The 21,795-nt window shown below is 45.0% G+C and overlaps 1 protein-coding gene and 1 long non-coding RNA gene across 8 annotated transcripts in view; one reads left to right on the forward strand and one right to left on the reverse strand.

Annotated features, from left to right (window-relative positions):
- The window catches only part of Btbd9 (BTB domain containing 9), a 357,625-nt gene that overhangs the window by 140,251 nt on the left and 195,579 nt on the right, over positions 1-21,795 (reverse strand). Inside the window, exon 6 of one of the 6 annotated variants that reach the window (XR_010060644.1) lies at positions 1,675-20,324. The exons of the other annotated variants lie outside the window; for them this stretch is intronic. The gene's annotated coding sequence lies outside the window, so the exon portion shown is untranslated. The remainder of the gene's footprint in view (positions 1-1,674; positions 20,325-21,795) is intronic. 6 annotated transcript variants of the gene reach the window in all.
- Positions 960-6,525, forward strand: LOC120098951 (uncharacterized). 2 transcript variants are annotated; one of them, XR_005497769.2, is made up of 3 exons: positions 1,060-1,589; positions 4,172-4,601; positions 6,388-6,525. It is a non-coding gene; the product is annotated as an uncharacterized LOC120098951 (long non-coding RNA). The 2 variants fall into 2 exon arrangements; XR_010061028.1 differs by lacking the exon at positions 6,388-6,525 and having other exon boundaries at positions 960-1,589; positions 4,172-4,876.

A 21,795-nucleotide genomic window follows, 5' to 3' on the forward strand; every position in this document is an offset into this window, starting at 1 on the left:
AGTCAAATGGATCTGTGTGTAGTCATGCTATCAAGCCTAGCTAATCCTGGGGAAATACTTTCTTTTATTGGAAACAGATTTCTTATATTTTATTGATTATGGTTTCCCTGGCTCTACTCCTCCCTCAGTTTTCCCTTCCCACCGGGATCCACACCCTTTCTGTCTCTCCTTAACAAACAGGCCTCTAAGGAATAATAATAAAATACAGTAAGATAGAACAAAACAACCCACAAAGTAGGACAAAGCAATCAAACAAGAAAAAGAACCAAAGAAACACACATAGATGCAGAAATGAAACACATTTGTATGCACGGGGCCCCAAACCACAAAACCAGGAAGCCAGGATGTAACACAAAGGACTAATAAGGCTAAAACCAGATGCTCTGACTTAACATTAGGAGACAAAGAACCTCCAAAGACACTCCTGAGCTGCTCTTCAGTTGTTCTGTGCTGGCGGCCATGGCCGGGCATGGAGTCTACCCTTGAGAAGAGCCTGCTTCCCCAGTGGGACTCGATTGGAGAAAACTGACTTTTCTTTTCATGTCTCAGAGACAGCATCTGGGTTAGGGATGGGAGCATGTGTCCACTTCTTTTAGTTCAAGGACAACATCTGGTGCAGACCTGGGCATTCCCTGTGCAAGCTGCCACAGCCTCTGTGAGTTTCTGTCACCAGCCCTACTGTGTCTAGGCCTTGTTTCCTTGGTGTCTTCCCTCCCCTCTGCCTCTTACACTCCTACCTCCTTTTCCCTGGGCCCTGAGGGGAGGGATGTGATGGCCACATCTATGTCAGGGGTCTCTCACTCTCTGAATGCTGACTGGCTGAGGGTCTCTGTTTATTCCCATCTGCTGCAGGAGGAGGCTTCTCTGATGATGGCTGGGCAAGGCATGGATCTGTGAGCACAGCAGAACGCTGCTTGGAATCATTTTATTGCTATATTCATTTCAGCAGAATCGTAGGTAATTGGTTTCCCCCTAGGTCCCTGCCTATCCAGGCTTAGGTTCTTGGTCACCCAGGCAACGTTTGTCATGGGTTCTAGCTCATGGAATGGGCCTTAAGTCAGTGATTGGTCACTCCCACAAGTTCTGTGTCACTGTCACACCAGCTTATCTTGCAGACAGGTCATCACTGTAGAGAATTCTCAAAAGAGTAAAACTAAATGACTAAGAAGTGCTTAAATGGTCACCATCCTTAGTTGTCAGGAAATTCAAATCAAACTTGCGAGCTTTCCTCTTACACGGGCAGGAGTGACCAGGATCAATGACACAAGTGACAGCTCGTGCTGCTGAGGATGCTGCCTACAGGAACTCACCCATGGCTGGTGGGACTCAAACCTGCACAGCCACTATGGAAATCAGTGTGGTAGCTCCTCAGGGAGATGGCAATCAACCTCCTACAAGACTGGCTAAAACCACTCTTGGGCATATACCTAAAAGATGCTTCGAGCTACTACACAGACACTATTCAACTGGTGGGAATAGCTAAAAATTGGAAACAAACTTGATGTCCATCAATGAACGAAGAATGAATGGTACATTTACACAACAGAATATAACTCTGCTGTTAAAAAATGCATTCATGAAGTCTGCAGGTAAATGGATGGACTGGGGCAGGGGTGTTCTGTACTGAGTGAGGAAACTGGACCCAGGAAGAACATGGAGTATGTGTTTACTTACATTTGGATGTTAGTGGTTACCTCACTGGTAAGCAAGCTACAATCCCGAGGTTAGGTGGGGAGGGAGGGACCTCCCTAGGAAGGAAAGGACAGTTATGGATGGAGGGGGTGGAGGACAACTGGAATAGGAGGATCAAAGAGGGAGGGAAGAAAAAAGCAGGGCAAGGGAAGAAAGACAGAGGAAGGGCTAAGAGGAGGCCCTCAAACATAGACATATATAAAGGTGATCTAAATGGAACTGCCAAATGACAAGGGTGACAGAGCCCCAACTGGACATCTCTCATCATCAAATGAAGCTTCCAGTACTGGGAATAGGTGACATCTAATTGAGTTCCTGGTCAAAGGGTCCCCATGGGAACCTCCAAACAGCCCAGGCTGTTTCCAAGGCTGTTGGCTCTCCACAGACTGACAGCAAGGTCCGACTATTAGGACAACATTTACACAACTCACAGCACATGAGGAAGTCAAGCTGATGCTACCTGGAGCCTTCAGGCTCCTACGGACTAGTGGTTATGGTGCAAGAAATACTTTTGTGACCTTTCTCTTTTTTTAGTTTGTCCAATAGGATAAAATGAAAAATGCTGACATATCATGGCTAAAGAAAATCTAAGGCAAATAGATTGATGAATATAGTAATATCCTGTTAGAATATTCCAGCCAAGTACTGATTTACATAAATTAATCACAGCCTAGAATGTTGGAATGTTAGGACAAAGGCAATTTCAAAGCACTACAGGGAGACTATCAATAATCCAGTAACCCGGGGTTGGGCATTTAGCTCAGTGGTAGAGCACTTGCCTAGGAAGCGCAAGGCCCTGGGTTCGGTCTCCAGCTCCGAAAAAAAAAGAACCAATAATAATAATAATAATAATAATAACCCAGTAACCCAAGGTGTAACCAGGACCTGGCTAAACTGTAACAAGTTCAACGCCAATGCTAATGTTGAATGGCTCTTAAACACTGGCAGTCACAGCAAGTTTAAAAAGCACCCCTAGCACTTACTGAGTACGCCAGCGTCATATGTTACCTCACCCTCTCAGCTCAGGGGCAGTGTGGGAGTGGAAAGCCATGTTGTGTGCTCAGCAGAGCAGCAAGGCTACTTTCCTCAGTCCCTGGTGAGCCACAGTGCGGTCTTGGTTTTGGTTTCCCCCTCTTGAAGCAGGTAGTCTTGGAGCCCATGAACTCAACAGCTACTCCTGTCTTGCTCTGTAGAAAAGCTGAGACTATAAGCACAGGCCGCCATGCCTGTCCTGGTTTTTTGGTTTTGTTAGCTTAAATTTGAGTCTGACTATAAATTGCCAACCATGAACCTTTTGATTAATACACAGTTATGAGAAGCGACATGGAAGCTGAGGTAACTATGCCATCCATATCTAGCGAGTACCACCGCTGCATGGTCCGTCCACTGGGAATAATTCTGAGTTAGGTGATGGGGACAGACCTTCAGTGCTCACAGAGACCAAAGGGGATGATGAATCACCTGGGGCTGGACTTACAGAGGATAGTGAGCCACTATGTCAGTGCAGGCAACGGAGACCACGCCCTCTGGGGAGGAGCCACCACGTGAGTCTGGGAACAGGCCACGCCCTCTGGGGGGTATAGGAGAGCAGCTAGTGCTCCCAACTGCTGAACCATCTCCAGACCAAATCTTGGGTTTAATTTCCAGCATCTCAATCAATCAATCAATCAATCAATCAATCAATCACTGGGAAGGAAAGACTGCACACAACCTAGATAATAATTTGTCTTCAGAAACAAGGGTCAACAAAAGCCAACAGAAAGCAGCTCCACATTTACACACTGCCCACTTTTCACTCAACAGGAGTGCATACTCAGTCCACACGCCCATCTTTGCCTTGCTAAGTCACTGCGGTCCCTAGAGCTTTGGGGGTGAGAAAATACCTGCACCATTTTTCACAATTAAAAGCAGAGTGTGACCTGCTTCATCAAAATGGAATGAACTTCAAGTTAAATATTTTCTTAACCTACTGACTTTGGCTTTTGCTTTCACAGAGAAGGTCAGTTTGCAGTAAGCATGAGCTTCCTTGCGTGCTCTCTTTGCCCCCCCCTTTTTTTTTAAAGATTTATTTATTTATTATATATATAAGTACACACTGTAGCTGTCTTCAGATACACCAGAAGAGGGCATCGGATCTCTTTACAGATGGTTGTGGGCCACCATGTGGTTGCTGGGAATTGAACTCATAACCTCTGGAAGAGCAGTCGGGTGCTCTTAACCGCTGAGCCATCTCTCCAGCCCTCTCTTTGCCCCTTTTACAAGGACACACGCACTGTCCATAGCGTCCATCAGCTTCCTTCCAACGAAGGCCTATTTCTGTGTGCAGACAGACTCTGACCACCATTCAAACCACGAGGATCACTGGACCTCCCAGGACTAGCAGGGCAAGTTTGCTGACCCCAGAGGCAGGTCTAACAAACAGAACTGCTGTCAAACTTGACATATGAAGCACACACGTGTACTTTTCATTTTATTACAGGGCTGAGCTGAAAAGCACACACAGCACTGAACCGACTGGTCCACCATTACCAAGAGAGAACTGCCACTGTATGAGGTAAAGCCCGAAGGCCTGCTTACAGCCAAGTATTTCGGGAATTCTTATACCAATGAACTGCTCCTAAGACAAGCATGTAACTGTGCCTGCGCCTATGAAGGAGAGTAGAGAAGAACAGCAAGCGTGACGGTGATCTGTCTTTCGGGCCTCTTAGAAGACAAAACAACAGCAGCGTTCAGCTTTACGGCCATTCACAAGAAGTACAAGAACGATCTTCCTCCAAGCGATACCTGCTGCTTCCTTTAGCATTTCTGCAGTTTTGCTGCCTTTGGTCTTTAGAAGTTAAGGCTAGCGCATGAAGCATGCTCTCAGAGTCCAGACCATGGCAGCCTGATAATGGCCCCCATTTAACAAGGTAACAAGGCTTCCAGATGAATATAGGTTCAAGGGGCAACTAGTTTTCCTTAGAAGTGCACAAAGTAGATCCTTCCCGCTGTGAAAAGCCTTACCTACATGTTAAAAATATGAACACTTCAGAACAAGAGTTAATGCAGATAAATGGGCCCCGATTTAATGAAACACAGTGGCCAGAAACCTGCTGATCTTGCTTCCCTCCAAAACTTGCTGCTCTCAGCTCTGGCCCCAAAGATGGCCAATATTTTACATTACGATAAAATAATGCAAAGATTAGTGAAATTTGGTTAATTTGTCCATCATTTCTTGTAAGTGCCTCCTGAGAGAGTTCAGATTAGGACTATACAGCCACATCACATGCCGAGGCATGGTTGCCTTAGTCTTCTGAGGCGGCTGCCTCTCCTCTGACAGACTCTGCAGCAGCTTCCTCCCTTGGCCATGGCAGCTCTGTTACTGGTGTGAACGGAAGCTCCCTGAGGACAGGGCCAGATCCTCTCCCGTTTACATAGCTGTTCTCCGTTCAGATCTGCTGTCCTATACATACCCGGTATATGGAGGGCTCAGTGTACACAATCTCAGAAGATGAGGGACAGGGCCCAAGATACTTGGCAGCCTGAGGCTCCCAGCCTGTCGCTCTTGGCTTCAGGCCCCGCAGTGACAGAGTGCTGAACCCTGGGAGCTATGGTCCTGAATTACTTTTGTCTTCCTTTAAAGGCACTCCTGTAGCAGATGTCACCTTCTTCAGAGATTGACAAGTTTCTAGCTTCTGCTAGTTCTTTGGTGCCCCAGGTCCCAGTTGACAGGACACTGTAGCATCCAACTATCCATCCACGAACAGGGTAGAGTCTTGATTTTACATACAATAGTCACGTTCAGGATGCTCCTACTGGCATCCACAATCAGCTCTGAGCAGATGTACATGGTGTCTCTGTAGCTTCCTGGTCTAGGAATGGCGCTTCCTCAGTAGCAAGCAGACACGCCCACTGGTCAAGCCACTTTGCTTCATATGGAAGGAAGCCTTTGCTGCTCTCTACGCAGAGCGGCAGCAATGGATCTCAGTATGCTCAACACAGGGCCTCGGTCACAGCGTAGCTTTGTATGCACAGCCCCCGAACTGAATCTCAGCCCCCGAAGCAAAACAGAGCTCTAGATCTCACTTTCCTCAGCTGAAGAGGCCCACCATGACGCTTTAGTGCCAGACCTGTCAGGTGTCTGCTTAGATGCTGTGCATCTTACACACAAATGGTAAAACAAAACACATGTGATGATTCCTGCCTGCAGCCAAGCACTTGGGAAGTTCAGGCAGAAGGGTTGTGATTTTGAGGTCAGCCTGAATGGGGTCTATGCCATGTTTCAGACCAGCCTGGGTACCACAGCGAGATCATGTGCTCAACCCCTCCTAAGGGAGGTTTCTGTGTCCCACTTTCACTTTATCTGCCTGATGTGGAGGCCGCACAGTAGGAAAGCGATCTCTTTATACCTCTGACTCAAGGACTCCATCGACAAAGTTATGTATTCTTGTGACATTCCTTTCATGCACACACATTCAGACACAGTGTCTCCTCCGATTCCTGTAGCGCCCCTCTTGGACTGGAGGCTGAGCATGCCCTGCTCTAATGGGCCTGCAGAGGCCTCTGGCTACTTTTCCCTTTCTGAGTTGAAACGCCTAGCACAGGCGCAGACATCCATTTCTGGGGCAGAAATGTGTACCATGTGACATCCCCTCTACTCGGCTGTCCACCTCTGGACTCACCTTCCACTCAATGCTTCTCTGGCTTCTCCCACAGCTCGCACCAGTGTGGTCTCCCCAGCTTGTCAAGCAAAGGTTGGGATGAACTCTCATCACAGTCCCGACTAACAGCTCTTGACGCATCCCCACTCTTCAGAGCATCCTCCTTCCATTGCGGAACCTCATGCTCCCCTAGGACACTCAACGGTGCATCTGCTCTTCTACTTACGCCTCATACTTCAGAGAATATAAATCTGCCAGTGCAGAGACCAACTCCCTGGAAAAGCCACACACCCAGCCATCTAAGATGGCCTTGCACATACACACCCGGAATCACACCTGCCCCCCACTCTCGTTTCTAGGCTGCCTTGGCTCCCACTCAAGGATTTTCTCACATCAGACTGCAGTTCCCTCTGCACACCCAGGTCCAAGCTCCTGAAACATCGTCAGCACCCCCCCCTTCCTTCTGTGCTCTATAAAGCAATGACCTACGGTGACCACAACACACGCATTGGACTAGATACAGGAGAGAAGGAAGGAAGGAGGGAGGGATGCCCTGGGCAGAGCTGGAAGCTCCGCCTTAGTGCGCTCCTGGCCTTGGCCACCATACTTCCCCATAGCACTCTGGACACTGGACCAGGAATCAAGGCTTTGGTGATTCTATAAGGAGGAGCCTTACTCTGAAATGAGGAAAACTATGCACAAATGGGAAAGTCAGCCTGAGAAGAAGCTATGTGGAGGAAAGGGTGTTCAGTCCCAACAGCCCAAGACCACGGGCGGGCAGGCAGGCAGGCGAACCCTTGCCTGCTCTCTAATGAGGCTTGAGCTCATTTCCTGCCTTGGCTCCATCAGCCCTCCCTGCTCCCTGATTATAAATTCAACTTCGCTTTCATCTGGGCAACTTTCAGCTCCTTATAATATAAAAGACTTGACCGTGTCTGCAACGGCAAAGTGACATCCAGTATGGAATCCATATCACCTTCTTTTATTTCATGGCCACTATTACTCACTAGACCTGCCTCCTTGAATATAATATATTACTTTCTATGTAAATGGGAGGGCAATCATATTAAAAGTCATAAATGTACCTCATTTAAATAAACTACCCAAGCTCCAATGCTCCAAAAAATCATAAAACAGAATTGAAAACAAATGAATCTTTGCTGTGGGCTTTAAGGCTTATGAATTAAATCAGCTATTAATCAGACCTGGAAAAACACTGGCTCTTTTCCCATGGTCGCCACTATAGAGTTATTTTAAAGGATCAATAGAGCTCACTAACCTACATGACTTTCTGGTACTTCTACTCTCTGGTTTACCTTAGAACTTATAGCTAATTACTGTGGGTCTAAGAGAATCCACACAGAAGTGACAATACACATAAATTATTCACAGGGCTATTCATCTACAATGGACATCCCATCAGATTCAACCTTGTAAGTGTCACAGGACCAGTTATTTTTACATCAGATTGTATTTTATAGGAAATAATAAAGACGCTATAGCAGCACAATAAATCCCCACCAGCAGCAGATCTGCATTTCATTGCAACAAATGTCTCCACTCTATTTAGCAAGCACTGAAATCTGCCCTTAATGCGCTGCGGAGTCAAAGGTTTCCCTGCCATTGTTTGCTGAGGCTGAAGGTGGATGGGAAACATTAAGGGCAAGTTTGTTATTGTTAGTTTGTTAGCTTCCTCCTCCCCCAGCTTCCGCTGGACACAGGACTCTTGGAACCAGAAAGCCTTGCTCTCACCAGCAGGACCTTGCCCCTGGCATTTATTTTCCGCACCTAAAACATTTTCTCTTCTCGGCTGTGATCCACTTTGTCTCTGTAACAGAACCATGTTTATCATCCAAGACTTATTTCATTGCTCTTGCTGACTGTGTAGTCAGCAAAAAGCAAGGTGATGAGTCTGGGATGTAAGCACTTGGCAGCCCCACGGCTCTAATGGATCTCAGCAGTATTAGTTTACTGAAAGAGGATCTGGACAGCCCAGGACAATTTACCACTCTGCGTACTGTGCACAGATGACACCCTTTATTGTGCAAGAGTTGAACTTTGGTGCTCTTCCGAAAGTACAGAAATTCAAACTCTCAAGTGTCCAGCAGTGAAGCGCGATGAGGGGAAGCAGCCTGGTGAGGTGGGTGCAAGGAACACCTGGATGGCCCTCCTTCCCGGAGCTCATAGCACCAGACAGGAAAGGCCTGCTCTGCCCATGGTGAGGCACAGCCCTGTGCAGGAACATGGGGCGAATGTGACGGGCAACTTCTCAAGGTCACTGTAATAGCCATGATCTCTTACTAAAGGACGGGCTGCTACTCTGAGCTGTCTTCCTGAAGCCATAGCCTACCACCTGCAATCTGCATGTCAGCACACTCAAAATAATGTAAACAAGGCTAGCTCAGAAAGAGCCACGAACCGCAGTGAGTCCTAGAAGCAGCCGTGGCTGCTCCCCAATACCTCCAAATGGCTCTTCCCTGGCACCTAACTGTGGTAAGAAACATTTAAACATCCTTACTCCTTACACCCCTTATTGTCTCAATGGCTACTTCCAATTTCCATAAAAATGAAGGGAAAGACTAATATAAGTTTTGGACAGCATAAATAAGACCAAGGAGGGATGATTTTATCCGCAGACTAATAACACAAAAAGAAAAAGTCACAATAGCTCAACGTAAAGTAGTTTCAATGAGGTGCTCCCCACCTTGCAAATCCCGCAGGAATCACAGTGTACACAAATGCTATCTCCTGGATCAGCAGCCACACATGCCATCAATGAAACAGGATCTCTCGAGCCCTGAGTGACAGAATTTTTAGCTATACCTTCAGCAGTCTCATAACCCCACATCTAAAGTAATTAAAATTTAAATATCACCAAAATTCCTGGGAGACTCTATCTTTGTGAAAACTGCCAGTTTATCCTCTTCCCATGCAGAGTCAGACTCGTTATTAAAAGAAGCTAAGCCTAATCACAGGCTGATGAGGAACACTAATTTGTCACTTCCCCGGGCTATTTCTGCAGCTGTGAGGTGGGGTTTTGCTGGCTTGGCGTGGACTGACATAACTCATTTTCTAAAAGTCAAATGTATTGCTAGCCGGCTGGAAGAAAAACTTGCTCCATCAATTTACAGATCCTCCAAGAAAAAAGAAGCACACACACTTTAAAGTATGAAAGTATAAACCTTGTCCATCCATATTTTCAAGAGCAACAAAGCATTTTTTTTGTGTGTGTTTATTTTCCCTTTTTGAGAGAGTATGTTCTTGACTTCTTCAGCACTGACACCAGAGCGCACACATGGGATGCTAAGTGGCCCTCGAAGGGCTGCTGAGACTTCCTTTAGTGTCCTTGACCTGGACCACTGAGCACTCCTGCTCTTCCTCCGAAAACTCCCCAAACCTGACCTACTTGCCTCCCTCTCTCCTGACAGTGCATTCGGAACTCTCCTCTGTGGCCACTAGACTCTTACACTTGCCATGACACAAGTGCAGCAACAGCTGCCAGAGTTTATGAAAATGCTAATCAGGCCTGAGGACTTAGCATGCACGAAGCATGGGGCTCCTCCATCCCCGCCCCCACCCCACTTCTCTGCTGAACCCCTCTGTTTTCCTTTCTCCACGGGGGAGGGGAGAGGCTCTGTCAGCTCTCCTGCAGCTTAAGGACTATTTATGTGTTGACCAGGGACACAGCAAGCAGCACTTGCTGAGGACAGCGCTCCTCTCCTCGGGAGGCTACATATCCTCACGAGGTCAAAAGTAAACTGCCCTGTTTTGTTCTTTCCATGGATCCCCTGGACACCCCTGAAAGTGACCTAGGATTCAGAGAGCTCATTAGAGTGATCAGTAAACAGATCACACCTTATGTAATTACTCAAACATTACAGCCTTTCTGCTTTGGGGTCATACTAGTTCACACACTAATTTATTTCTCTGAATTGGACCAGAATAAATAAGATTTTAAGTTCACTGAATACAGAAATCATGACTAGTCATCCTTGTATTTTTCACATTAGTACATTACTTAAATATACAACACACACACAACACACACACACACACACACATGGTGGGGCATTGATGTATTACAACAGTTCCTTTTTGAGGAGGGTCATTTGAGACAGAATTTCTCTATGTAGCCTTGGCTGTCCTGGAACTGGAGACCAGGCTAGTCTCAAACTCAGAGACCCACCTGCCTCTGCCTACTGAGTATTGAGATCAAAGGTGTGCGCTGCCATCCACAACAGTTTCCTTTTTTAAAAAAAATTATTCATTCTTATTTTAAGTGCATTGGTGTCAGATACCCTGGAAATGGGAATTGCAGACAGTTTTGAGCCACCATGTGGTTGCTGGGAATTGAACTCAGGACCTCGGGAAGAGCAGTCAGTCACTGCTGAGCCACCTTTCCAACCCCAACAATTTCCTTTTTAATGAAAACATGAACAAGTGTAGCACCAGGTTAAAATTCAGAGTTGCAGTAATATCATTAGAAATCAAAGATAAAAAGGTTGCTGCTAGGACGGTAAGGTAAGCGGTATTTAACACTTCCGTGCCTAGAATCTATCTGAAGCATACGCTTGCTATTTTTTTTTTTGTTCATTTTCCTGTTTTACACATTGCTTTTATCTGTTAAACCCAAACCTTCATGTACTGTTGAACTAACGTGCGCCATTGTTAAACCTTTGAAGGGCTACCGTGCCAAAGCTCACGGGTGCACGCGCTCTCGGAATGTCCCCTTTCTTGTGGTCACAGGCTTCTGAAGGGACTTGCGCTGCTCGTCTGGTTCTCACAGCCCTACCCCCAGGCTTAGCTGCAATCTTTCAGGCATTCTTACAAAGTAAGACATCTGCTCATACTTACCTCTCACTCCCAGATCTGTACCCACTCCCCTACCTCTCAATCTACCAGTGGTCATAGCTTTTCTTTAAAAAAAAAAAATAAGGGGGTTGGGGATTTAGCTCAGTGGTAGAGCGCTTGCCTAGCAAGCGCAAGGCCCTGGGTTCGGTCCCCAGCTCTGAAAAAAAAAAAAAAAAAGAAAAGAAAGAAAAAAAAAAGCTTATTAAACATCAACAGCATAAACGTAAAAGAAGACAGTAACATTACAATCTGTAACTTCAAAGCCAGGCTTATTAATACTCGGAAACTTCCAGATAATCACGCCGTTTAAAACCAGACAGCATTTTAACTTACGATATCCTGAGAAAAGAACTGTGCGTATCCAACTGAAATGTCTCATTTTGGCATGATCGACAGAATCAAGAAACTAATTAATGAAAATGCTTTCAATTTACAACAAAATATTTGAGAAAGAAAGTTCTGCACGGATTTTGACAGACCTCTTCCTCCTCCGGCATGCATGCACACAGAGAGCCCTGAGGGAGAAGAGGAGGCCTGCGTAGAGGTCAGCATGAGATCAATACCTTTATGAAGCCCCGAAAGCATTCCTGGACCTAGGGACGCACTCACTGTGTCTCAGAAAAGTGTCACTAGCCTTCCTACTCTGCCTGTAGAGGCAAGGAAAAGGACTCAGGGTTGGCAGCGACATTTTAGTGATCTTTGGAACACAATGTCCAAAACCACAAGGCAGCTTCTCGTCGTGGCTGTAATGCCATAGCCAACACTCTGGAGATTTGAGGGAGAAGTTTAAGGCGAGAGTTCAGATTCAGTCACTCAATACTCCTCCCATTCACAGAATGCTGAGTCCTTTGACAAAACCAGGACTACAGGAGAAGAAAGCTACGCCACGGGGGCAGTCTGAGGCTGGGACAGCTAACGGAGAAGGCTGTGGTGTGGTCTCCAGGGGAATCTTCTTATGTAAGGGCATGCATGCCAGTGCCACGACAAAACAAATTTGGTGAAAGGTAGGCTCCATCAAACTGTGAAACGGTTTATTAAACAACTAAAGTGTTCATCCTGCTGTCCATTAGCATCAGCTATTTCCTGGAGGATCAGAGGAGGCACAACGTGGTGCCGACCTCGGCATAAGGAGGACGGATTCCATGTCAGGTTATGAAGCCTGTGTGTGCCCTCAGGGTGCTTCTGGTCTTCTGGGCAGGGTCGAGTGGAAACCTAACTAGTGCTGCAGAAACGGCCAGGATTCGAGGTCTGGAGCTGCACAGCCAGGTGCTGCAGGTAGGAAAGCATCTTCTGGGTGACTGTCCCTCACGGCCAACCACAGCAGAGGTCACCAGACATCTGAACTCTGGTACCAGTATCAGACCTGTTGTTGCTCAGAGGAAGTTAACTACCTGAATTATTGAACAGACTTCGTCAAGGAAGACAAGGTCTGTGGGAAAGGGCAGGCGGACAAAACAAGTCCACCACGGCTGGCTTGCAAGGGGGCAGACAAACAGGCCAGCATCTACAGTTCCAGGTCTCAAATGGACACAGTTTATTATGGAACCGATTTGTTGAAACTTTCCCAAAGCAATCAACCTTGATCCAGCAAAAGCAAGCAAGCAAGCAACAGACAGACAGGGTCATTGTGGCCAGAAAAGTACCAGTACCTGCAGCCCTAGATGTAGAGCAAGGAGCATATTCCAAATTATCTACTGCCCCTCAGTGAGCATTGGAGGCCATGTTAGAAAACGTCCCATTGAGGCTCGTCCCCATCCTGCGACGTGGGCATTATACAGAGTGAACCAGGTTTCAGGAAGGGAAAACATGTGGGAAAGGCTCACACTTTGATTTAAGAAGAAAAATTGCAGAAAGGAAACCATATACCATTTGGCTAAGGACCACTAAACACGACGCTACATTGTAAACATAATATTGAAGGGTACTTCAAAGATGGAGAAAGGTTTTAGTGGTATGTGTTTTTAAATATTTACTAGTGTTCGGGAAAGCAGGAAATTAAAAAAAAAGGAAGAAAATATATCCTAAATCCAATAACATTGCCACAATCTGAGTAACAGAAATACTATGTCTGAAGGGTCACAAGTAAAACACACACATCACAAATAATGGTGTGTGTGTGTGTGTGTGTGTGTGTGTGTGCGTGTGTTTAAACAAAATGAAAGCTGTACCAAGGTTATTCTAAACCCAGAAATGAGCTGTGTTAACTCTACGGTAAAAGGGAAATCACTACATAATCATTAGCCCCTGAAAAATCTCCTAACGTTCTGCAATACACATCCAATTTTATTGCAATTGTGTACAAAGAAAGCTGGAGCTGAGCTGATGCATGCGGGCATCATTCATTTTGCCTCGTCCAGGCACTGAGGACCCAGCGGCTCTGGTGCTTATTATCTTGTATTTGCCCTTCTTGGAGTGGGTATAATCATAAAAGCTATGCAGTTCCCTGAATGGACTGGATAATTAGAGTCACAACGACAGCCATCTGAATATAGCACATGGCATCATCGCCTTTACACACACACACCCTCACACACACTCACACACACACACCACACACACACCACATATACACATACATACAATGCTCACACACACACACTCACACACTCACACACACACCACCTACACATATACACATATACACACATGCTCACATGCACACACACACACACACACACACACACACACACACACACACACACACACACACACAGCTCCTACCCACTGAATGCAGACTGCTCTCAGGCCTAGCTGATTCCTAAAGGAAAAGTCAGGCTTATCACAGGCAGCTTCTCCAGTGATAGACAGAGCCTCCAGTGCCCCACCAGTGCCTCATCAGACTCACTTCTTAAAACTATAGTATTTCTTGTAGAACCTACCTATTCTGCCCCAAAAATACATGGCTGAACATGCTACCTGTGACTTTTGGCATGTGGTCAATGAAAGGCAGACACTGCCCATGAGAAGCTGCATGTTAGCAGCTACTGTACATGGCTGCTGAGGACATTTCCTCCCACCAGGAATAGCCAAGGGAGTGAAAGCCTCCTCTCGCTTAGAGGAGGGATGGATGGCACTGACCATGGGGCCTTTGAAATCACACTTTTTAGAACTGAATCCACTTGCAGCACTAATTATCCACGTCATACATTTAATCACAAGGATATCCAGCAAAGTTGAAATAGATAAATGTCTAGAGATATTCCATACCAACTCAATAAAAACAGAACAAGACTATCAACATTGAATATGTATTTTAAAATGCATTTTATGCATATGTGTGGGCCTGCGTCCACCTAAGCACACTACATGCATGCAGGTACTTGGAGAGGACAGAAGAGGTTGTCAGTCCCCTGGTCCCTGTGACAGACGGCAGTGAGCTGTCAAAACCTGGGTCACACACAAGAGCAGCACACATTCTTAACAACTGAGCCATCTCTCCACCTCCAAACATTAACTATTTAACTAATAGCTAATAATTTTCTAATGTAGCTCAGAAAATTTTATAGGCATGCTATACCAAATACTCAATTTTAACAGGATATTAACTCTTTCAATTTGGAAAGGGAAAACACATCTATAAAGGTCGTACCAATTGAAAATCACACAAGAATGTATATGAATTCGAGCTGAATTCACTCAGGAACACAACTGCAAACACGAATAAATTCAATAATGTATAAATGAATAATTAATTGTCACCAAATTAGGTTAATCCCACAAATGCCAAGTATCTCCTGCATTGATGGAATTAACTTTAACTAAAGGGGAAACACACACACACACACACACACACACTCACACACACACACACACCCATACACACCACACACACCCATACACACCACACTCACACACACACCCATACACACCACACACACACACACACCACACACACACCACACACACACACCACACACAATTTTATTCATTATTTCTAGAAAAGGAATGAGCTTAAGTCTTCTGACTTTTCAAAAAATTAAGAAACACTTATCAACCCAGGCATTTACAGCGATTTCTTTAATCTGTGGAGTGGCATTTATCAAAACCTTACAGCAAATGTTCTTTAGTGGGAAGCATTCACTTAAAAACGTAAAGAAGCCAACAGCAGGATGACTACCACTGCTCCTTCTGCTCGAGGCCTTTGTGCATTCTCAAGTAACTGGGCAGAGTAGACTGGAACAGGAGACCCTGTGCTCTAATGTCAAAATACAGCTTACCTAGGAGTAGGCTTAACAACATGTAAAGGAAAGACCCACAGAGAAGAAGACCTAAATGGAAAGTGCATCCTGGCTGAGAGGGCCGGCGTGGGAAAGATGACCACCACCTTCTCCCCACACAAAGCTCGTATGTTGACCTTTTAAACTGAGTGGAAAGGAGTTTCCATTTTGTCACGTCTCATGGAATGGATTGAATGCTCCACTCTTCCTAATCCCCAAAGTTATTAGAAGCTGGGACATTGGAAGGATCATGAAGAGGGAACCCTTGAGAGACACATTAGCACCATTCAGAGACTCTAGTACAGGGTCCCGGCATTGCTCTGGGGACCCAAGGACAGGAACCGGACGGCAGGCCTCCACGAGCCAAATACGTGGTGCCTGTATCTTGGATGTCCCAGCTCTAACTTCCTTTTATCTATAAAGCTCTATTTACGATGCTGTATTTATACAACCTCAACAGATTAGTACGCTTATTATTTTGAATAAAAAAAGAAAAGTCTTCTTTATAGTAATACTACTTTGAAGAAAAATATTAAAGAATACCCTTTAAAAGGCTTTTAAAAACTGTTAATTAGTGAATGGTTCAGTGAGTAAAGGTGTTCCCTTCAATGCCTGAGAACCTGAATTTGCACCTTGAAACCCACATGTTGGAGACTGCCAACATCTGCAAGCTGTTCTCTGACTTCCACATGCTCCTCCACATACACATGTACACATAAAATATATAAATGCAAAGTACTTATTTTGCCATGCTATGTTTTAAAAGTGTTCATTCCAAAACTCAGAGCTTAAAGTCAAGTGGCCAGTGGGATTGAATGAAGAATCTGAGGCCCTGATAAGAGGAGTTTTGTAAAGGTTTCAAGCTGCCGTGCCTTTGAGCCTTCCACACCCTCTGAGAACACAGCATCCCACCTCTCTACTGCAGACAACACAAAGGTGGCGTCCCGGGTGAAGAGCCCATCCTCACTAGACAACCAACAGGCTAGCACTGTGAATTCGGACCTCTCAGCCTCCAAAACCCGGCAAAATGAATTCCTATCATTTATAAATTCCCAAGTCTGTGGTTTCCTGGTATAGCAGCACAAAAGGAATAAAGACAGAATCTTACAAGTCCATGAAACATTTAGTGTGGGGACACACACACACACACACACACACTCCAGTGATAGAGTCTGAGATGAGAAGGCCCACAGCACAGAACCTGGTCTCTTCCTGCAGGCCTGTGCTGACGAACTAAGGAAGTAACTAGAGACAGGAAACGTCTGAGGATGAACAAATGGCTGTGCAGAAACAGTGCCTTGTGTTGGCCTATCAGCCTGGTAAGCCTGGATGTTTAGTGTGGGATACTCTGATTCCATGGTGGCTCCTTACTGCTGCTCCTCCAAAGAGCTGGGCGTGCACAGGAACACAGCATCCTTCCTGCCGGCTGGCAGCACAGGGAAGCCCTAACCGTCCCTTAGTAGTAGCAGAAAGGCATGGTGGTTCTGACTCAGTTGCAAGATAAGTGTGCAATTAGGGCATATTCTGTCCTTAAATCTTACCTTAAAAGTTTTCCTTATTCTTTTAAGCTTGCAATTGATTCTTTCTATAAAATGCCTTGTGATGCTGTGAATTAGACTATATAAAAATAAAGCATACTGCATTATATAAACTTTTACTGCTTCTGTGCTGTAACGTCAGATGTGCTTGATTCTGTCGGCCTAATTTGTATATCTTTATACTCTTTGAGTAGTTTTCACCTTATGAAGAATTCAATAAAGTGGTATTAAAAGAGACAAAGATTGCTGTCAGATATAAATCCCTTTTTATCTTTCCTCTGAGCCCAGGCCTCCACATATGGTTCTTTTTTTTTTTAATATGCAAAATGTACCCTGTCAACAAAAGCCTGCTTAGCTCAGACAGAAGGCAGATGAGTTAGCATTTAAAACTGGCATTATCCACCTCTGTGATAGTGCAGTAGAAGGTCTTCACAGTCACAAACGGGGAGGGAAATCAGTGTTCGTGCTGTAGAAGACCAGGAAACGGGCTGATTAGAGTACTATCTGGAAACCCGGGAACGACCTAAATCGTCACAGGGCAATGCTTGAATGAAGCAGTCAACCCAAGAGAAAGCATTCTCAGGGTAAAAGGACTTGGAGGCTATCGGGGGATTTGTCCCGTCTTGTGTGGGGTGTACTGACAAAAATACCCTGCTCTACATCGGGGCTAAGCATGCAAATCTTAATCCGTATCAACAGCAAAACACAGTTATTCTCCCTTTTCTTGGAGACAGGTCTAGCTATGTAGCCCAGGATAGCTTGGATTCCTCCTGCCTGCAATTCCCAAGTACTGGCATTACAGGTTTGTGCCACCAGGCACGTCTGGAAACTAATGATCTCAGCCACCTGAAATTTGACTTTTAGCTTCAGTCTTTGGTTGGGTGTGCAGGGGTTAAGGTCTACTTCATGGTCAACTTCAACACCCTGAATGCATTCGTCATGATTAGTGATGACCTGGTCACTAACAAAAGCAGACATCAGAACAGTACTCACGTGTACTCAGAGTTAATATCTGATTTTTCTCTTTCAAGCAGAGGTGAGCAACACAGCTGAAACCGGGTATGATAATTTCATGTCCTTAGAATAGTTATTACATTTCTTGGAGGAATGTTCTGTCTTTGTGTCTGTGTGAGTTGGAGGGCACGTTCATGTGTGTCTGTGTGTGCCCTGGAGGGTGTGTGCATGGTGTGTCTGTGTGTGTGCATGTGTGTCTGTGTTTGTGTGTGTCTGTGTGTGCATGTGTGTCTGTGTTTGTGTGTGTCTGTGTGTGCATGTGTGTATGTACGTTGGAGTGTGTGTGGGACACAGTGGGCACAGGGAAGGAAGATGAGAGGCCAGTGGCAGTTCTCTCCTCTCCAGTGGGCTCAGGAATGGGGCTCAGGCTGTCAGACCTCACAGACCCTTTTTCATATTCTTTTGATCAGAAATCTTCAGGGTAAACTCAAGGTGAGCCTTAAGTAAGAGTAAACTGTTGATCTAACGGTGCCTGAAGATAATTTCAGTTTAATGCATGAAATCAATCATTAAAAACTGCAGTTGGTGAATAAATGAAGACAAGTTACTAATACAAATTAAATAATAAATTTTGTTTGTAAAGAACATTCCATATTTTTTGAATTGCTATGTGCTTATAAAATGAAAAAATAGGCATTTTACTTGAGATTAGACAACGTAATTCTAATCTTTGTGACATTGTTTTGTTTTTTGTTTGTTTGTTTTCAAGACAGGGATTCTCTGTGTAGCCTTGGCTGTCCTAAAACTCACTCTGTAGAGCAGGCTGGACTTGAACTTAGAGATCCACTGGCCTCTGCCTCATCAAGTGCTGGGATTAAAGCCATGTGCCACTACCACCTGGCTGTGATATTGTTTTATAAACTATTATTCACCCCTGTAAACAAGAAAACTAATATTTATTTTTACTTATTTTACTTCCTTTTCCTACAAGGTATAATGTCCAACTCTACTTCAGGAGTTCTCATCTCAGACGAGGATAAATTAAATAAGAGAATATCAAATGGGTCACTTCAAAATTATCCAAATACTTGCTTACCATGCTTAAAAAGGAAAAAAAAATACATGGCCGGGGGATGGGGAGAACCCCTCTAAGTAATGTTTAACAATGTCCCTAAAATGACTAAATTGAATGGAGGACACACTGCAAGGAGCAGAGTGCAGTCCTCAGACACTAGCTGCAAGTGAAAGTTTGCTATTTCAAGAGTACAATGTGATGGATGCTCTAAAGCCCTGGCTTTCAACCTTCCTGAAGCTAGAACCCTTAAATGGCATTCGACCCCCCAAGGAGTGGTGACTGAACCACTACCCTAAAGGGTGAGTAAAACAGATGCTGCACTAGACAGTCAAATTTCACAATCCTGACTGACATAATGAAACGTTAACAACACACATGGACTGCAGACACATGTGGCCACCAAATGTCTGTCCTATGGAGGTGGCTGTTTGTGACCTTAGTTCGCGCGTAGTCAGCCGCCCATACCCATGCGCTCCCCACTCGTGAATTCAATCAATCTCAAAGCGAAACTGGAGCAAAACAGCTGCATCCATCCTGAAGTGAACAATTCTCTTTAAAAGCCGTAAGGATGGCACCTGTGTGCTTGACACCTATCCTGATGAGGTATTAAACGTTCTCTGCAGGTGCGTTAGCGGACACAGGAGAAGGAGGATGGGTTACATGCAAACCCCAGAGAACATGACACTGGTGTTTGCGTTTGGGTATCCATGGAGCTCCTGGAGCCAACCTGTCAAGCATACGAAGACATGTGTGTGTAAGGTCCTTTTACAGTGACCTTGTGTATCGCTTCTCGGCCTTTTGGCTAAGATCAAGTGTAGTACAGTGACCTTGTGTGATGCATGGCAGGATCCTTCAGATGCAATGACCAGGGAAACATTTGAGAATTTACTTCTGGACATTCGCCTTCCTTAGAGCTTCCCATTAAATAATCACACACACACACACACACACACACACACACACACACACACACACACACACCCAACTACTACATGTTTCTTTAATGAGAATCTTTATAGATTGGCTTAAAACAGAAGACAGTATTTACTCTAGAAATAAGAAAATGGCGTATGACAGGCTCATGTGTGTCATCGGCATCATTCAGCGGTTGGAATCTGGTCAGTAGGACAGAGGTTACGAGGAAGAGCTGGAAGGCACAGTGAGTGGATCTGAAAGAAACCATCTAAACTGTGCCACTCATTTTGTTCCATCTGTGCCCGAAGGAGAAATTGGCCAACGGATAACCATTCCCCGAGATTCTTGAGAACAGGACTTGCCCAGATGCCAAACACATGCACACGGAATCAGAATGAAGAACGGCAAATTCACAGCATGTCAGACAGCTCTGGAAAGAGGCCTGCAGACCAAGACAGAAAAATAAGGGCCCGTTTCATTAGCATGCTACGGCCTCAGAACTAGGTGGCAGTGCTCATTGGGAATGCGTGTGGTCCCTCACACTGAGGGGACGCGACACTTCCACCTGCTCACGTGCCATTCTCATCACAGTCTGTGGGGCTGTCGTCTATGGAGAAATGTAATCTCCACGTGAGAAATAAAAGATGATGGAAAAAGGATTTTCCTTACTCAAGTCAAGTCTGGTTTGATGATGCGGTTGCTCAAGAGACATCTGTTAGCATATCTGGATTTAAATGTTCAGATGTGCACTTTGTGCCAGGAGAATACTCCAGTAAAATCGTCCATGACAGAAAGTCTGCTGAGGTGAACGTACTCTGAGGTGCCTGGGTTAACCCGCTGCAGTCTCTCCACGTAGTGAGAGCCTCTCTCCTATTTGACTTCTGTGATGGTGACGGTGGTGATTCTCCAACATTAAAGGCTCTCTGGTTTGTTGTTTTTTGGTTTGTGGGGGGACATAGGGAGGGAGAGAGGAAGGAACCATGGCGTACTTGGGGAGTACAGACTACTTAAGATTTCCATGATGATTTTTGTTTTATGCTCTGGACCTTCCCTTGGAAACTGTGTTATTTGTATATGTTCAGCACATGAAGTAATAGCTTTTCCTATCTCCCCCTGAACTGCCAGAATTCAAATTGACTGACTGGAAACATCAAATGAAATTTACTGTGCTCATACAGCGTCAACGCAGTCCCTTTCTAACAAAGTGTTCTAGAAGGAGTGGTGTCCCTCAGTCCCTCAGCTGTGGGGCGGGTACTACACAACACACCTACACTCCCTTCAGAGTGTTAACCTCAAAATGACTGTTCCTAATTAAATATCAACAGCCCAAAGCTGTGGGTCATTTAAACTAAATTCCAGTTAAAACTTCTGAAATATTAAAATCTTATCAACAAAGCGACATTTCTAAAAGGGTTAATAAACTGCCTCATAATGTATTATCTTTTCTCAAGAAAGAAAATCTGAGGTGTGTCAGAGCGCAAGCTGCATACTAGCAAAGGAGCTCTTTAAACAAAGGGGACAAGGCAGTAGGATCAAAATAATTTCCTTTCAGGGCTACCACCGTTCCAAAGCTCCACTTGATCTCCGAGCTGCCTTTCACCAGCAGGACGTCTCTGGTGATTTATACTATAGAAATTAATTAATAGAGGTGGGATTTAATAAAGAACCCTTTAAACGTGTTTTCATCACATTTTAAAGATATATATTACCTCTCTAGCCAAATTTCTTTCTACTTATCCTTGCAGGGAAAGTTTCATTTCCTTTAACTCAATACATAAAGTCTGCACCTTTGTCTGCCAAAGATACTCTCAGGATGTGGTCTGTTCCGTGGCTTGATCTGACACAATAAATTGTTAATGACACATTGCCACCCCAAAAAGCAAGCAAATGCAATACCACACTCTCCGTGCATT

Source organism: Rattus norvegicus, chromosome 20 (assembly GCF_036323735.1).
Source record: "Rattus norvegicus strain BN/NHsdMcwi chromosome 20, GRCr8, whole genome shotgun sequence".
Classification (NCBI taxonomy): Eukaryota; Metazoa; Chordata; class Mammalia; order Rodentia; family Muridae; genus Rattus; species Rattus norvegicus.